At 37.2% G+C, this 3,584-nt stretch overlaps 1 pseudogene; it reads right to left on the bottom strand.

The window, feature by feature from the left end:
• Positions 1-868: 868 nt before the first annotated feature.
• On the bottom strand, positions 869-3,175 carry LOC101587260 (annotated as a pseudogene).
• Positions 3,176-3,584: the final 409 nt, after the last annotated feature.

Raw genomic sequence — 3,584 nt, forward strand, 5'->3', positions numbered from 1 at the left:
CATATCAAGGATGAAATTTAAAATGTTTTTGAATAATCTTATTCTTTGAGTATCAAACTGATGGGTAGTCACATCTCCAAGAACAATTAGTGCTTTAACAGCTTTTTGAATAAAATATTAGCAAAGTCAAAACAACAAATTTAATTTCAAACTAGAAAAAAATCTGTACAAGTGTTACATTTAATTTTCAGAACATTTATTAATATGACAACAGATTTGGTTTAAATCAGTCATGTGCACACACACACACACACACACACACACACACACCAGACATCTCAGCTGCCACTAATCTGCTTTGCAACAAAAGTTCATATAATCAGAGATGGAATTCTTTTTTTTTTTTGTTTTGTCAGAACCATGGATTGAAATCAGTCCCTTAGCACTTGCCAGGGAAGCGCTTATTCCACTGAACCATCTCCCTGGTCCCAGAGATGGAATTCTTAAACTCAAAGTTTAAATAGATTTTCAAAAAATAATATCTAATTTTTTCAGAAATGTTTCTTAAAAATGTTTCCCTCATTCCCACATCTCTATGCTAAAAAATGTATAATTCCACTCCCCCAGGCTAAATCTGAGCCCTCAAAATTGATTCCAGGCAAAGAAAACCTCTGCAAATTAAAATCCAAAATAAAAATAGAAAAATAAATATATGTATTTATACTGATTGGAATCCTCCAGCATTTAAAAATCACTTTAGGGATGAAGTTTGGGATCCCACTGCTCACAACACCAAAAATCCATAATGATTTAAGGGTATTCTTTTGTAGCCTTCCTGGTTACTCCCTCCCCTCCAAAACAGTTCAAACAGCTACAGGTCAAGTTTAATTAGAAGAATGAGAAAGTTTCTGAAGTCTTTTGTTTAGTTTTACTTTGGAGATTTGGGTGGCACCTATTGTTCTAGCCATTACTTGGAGTCACCCCCTGAGGGATAGCCCTATGGCTAAGCTGGCATCTCTATTCCCTGATTTTTCCAGTTCCTTCCCATGGAATTGTATCTTTTGTATCATATCATATATATTGTATATGACATGTTATATGTTCTATCATATATTGTATCTTTTCCTCAAAAACCAAAATAATCTTTACTAGACTTTACTTCTGGACTTTCATGAAGTTTCTCAACAGACTTCTCAGGAACTCCATTATTTTAGTTTTTGGTGGGAGACACTGCATTGGAGAAAAGCTCCCATAGTGGCTGTGCCAGAACTAAAGATGACTCTTTAGGAGGCATATTGTATATTTCAGCATTACTTACTTTTGACATTCCTTCGGGGCTATAGCTGTAGGTACATTTATGTTACTATTACATGGTAAAGCTGTATTTGTTTTTCACGGCTTTGCAGTAGTTGCGGAAGAAACTGGTGTAGTCATCTGATTGAGAACAACCTTCTGAATGGTGGAATTGGATCTTTTTCTTGCTGAGCTGTGCTTAGTGCAGGAAGCTCAGGTGCACATGGAGGACTTATACGCATTGAATTGCTGGGCTGAAGTGCAATCTGTGTGCTCATCTGCAGGTACTAGGCAACTAACTTTCTAGCCTTCATTCTCCTTTTCTTTGTAGACACCTTTAACAACATGAGACATTCTATTTTCCAAAAGGAGTTCACTTGGCTTTCTTGATGAACTTCCAGGTAAAGGAGGAAAATTTGAAGGTAATCAGTAAAACTTTGGTATGGGAGCTTTTGTTTCAGCTGCAAGATAGGATCTTGGATTCCTTTCATCTTCTGGCTGTCAACTCCTGCCCCTATCATACTTCACATTTTGTTCCATCCATAAAGTAGAAGTCTCCTTTGGAAGGTAAGTTTGTAGCTAACGCCTGTAGGGTTATGTCCTTCAGGGGCAAAATTTCCTTGAACTAAATCTATTCAATGATCTATTCCCCAATGATGCTAGATGTCCTAAAATGAAGGTTTTTGTTTGGAATGGCCCAACCCATATTCTTAGCAGCAGCATTTTTTTAAAATCTATTCATAAAACTACCACTGGTGAAGAAAGCTGGTGCTATTTCAAAATAATGTGTAGGACTTGGATACCAAGACAGAGGTGCAGTCCTATAAACTAAGTAGTGTTGGTGGGGATTGTATACAGACTACATAAAAGCTTGTTTAAAATATATTCTTGTCATACTGTGCTTGAGTTTGAATGGCTGAGTACAGGTACTAGAATCCATTAATTGATAAACATTCTTAACAAAGAATGTCTGGATGGATTTTATCCTTGTTATGATTGGCTTTCCTGTAATATTTTAACTTCTTAAGTATTTAAATGCCTGTTGTCCATCTGTGTCTGACTGGAAAGTGATATACAAGTTTCTATTCTGTGCAATCTCACAATTTATCACTTTGGAACAGTTTTCATTTTTGAACAAAGCTCTCATTTCTTCTACTAGTATTGTTTTAGGAATCTCTATGAGAATCACAATACAACATTTATGATTCAGTCTCCCCTTTTCACCTTTGTTATCAACTTGTATCATTGAAGACAATCTCAACACTTCAATAATTAGATCAGAATCTGTGTTCAGCTTATTTATTTCCTACATGTTGGCAAGTGTCCTGTCTTAGTAACTCTTTTCTGGATGCTGGGACAAATACCTAACACTCAAAATGAAGGAAGGAAAGGTATATTTAGCTCACAGTTACTGGAGGTTTCAGTCCATAGTCAATTGGCTCCAAGGCAAAGCTGCACATGGCAGAGAGCAACCTTTCATGGCTGCGGCAAAGAGCAAGAGCACAAGGGAGGGGTAGCAGCAGCTTAAGCAGCTAGCTTCTCTTCCCACCTTACCTTGTAATGCAAATTACCTGCATCTAGGCAGGTGCAGCATCCATACTCAAAGCAATCAATTACAAACTCCAGAAGCCACCCCAAGACTGCATGAGGCTTTGGGGGGACAGCTATACACAAACCATAACATGTCCATATTGAGATGAATTGATAATTCTTCATTTGGGATATCAAATAAAGATTCTATGATAAATTTTTGTCATGAAGAACAAGATTTTTAATTGCTTCTTCAAATGCTCTTTTAGATCTCCTGCAGAAATTGCTGAACTACTTTTTCCAGAAATGTATATAATTGGTGTCTCATATTTCCAGGTTTTAAAATTATTCCTTCAGTTGGTTCTTCAATGACTGTAGTATTTCTTGTGGTTTCGTAAGATGGAGAATACATTACTTCACATTCTTTACACATATCTTCTGAAGGTTCTGCATTAGCCTCAGCCTGAGATGCTGATGTGGCTGCTGTTTTATGCCAATAGCTTGTAGTTCCATGAGTTACAGGAATGGCATCAGGATTCCCAGGAGGAATTTCTTGCCATACTTTGGCATTCAGATTTAGACCAGTCTCTTTAATGTTACTTGACTTGTGTAGAGCAACATGTTTTCCTCCTTCACTGCTAGGACTCCAAGTGATTCAAAGACCTGAGACCTAATTAGCTAGCTGTAGAGATTTAGAGATTCACTTAGTCCTTTCTTCCATTGACACATTGGTAGGGCTGGCCCACAGTGAGAAATAGGCACTTGAAGAAAAGCTAGCTGCCAGAAAGTTAGAAACAGAAAGGGAAAAGGATTGGAGCTGG

The sequence above is a fragment of the Octodon degus genome, unplaced genomic scaffold, assembly GCF_000260255.1.
Source record: "Octodon degus isolate 3935 unplaced genomic scaffold, OctDeg1.0 scaffold00171, whole genome shotgun sequence".
In the NCBI taxonomy this organism is placed as follows: Eukaryota; Metazoa; Chordata; class Mammalia; order Rodentia; family Octodontidae; genus Octodon; species Octodon degus.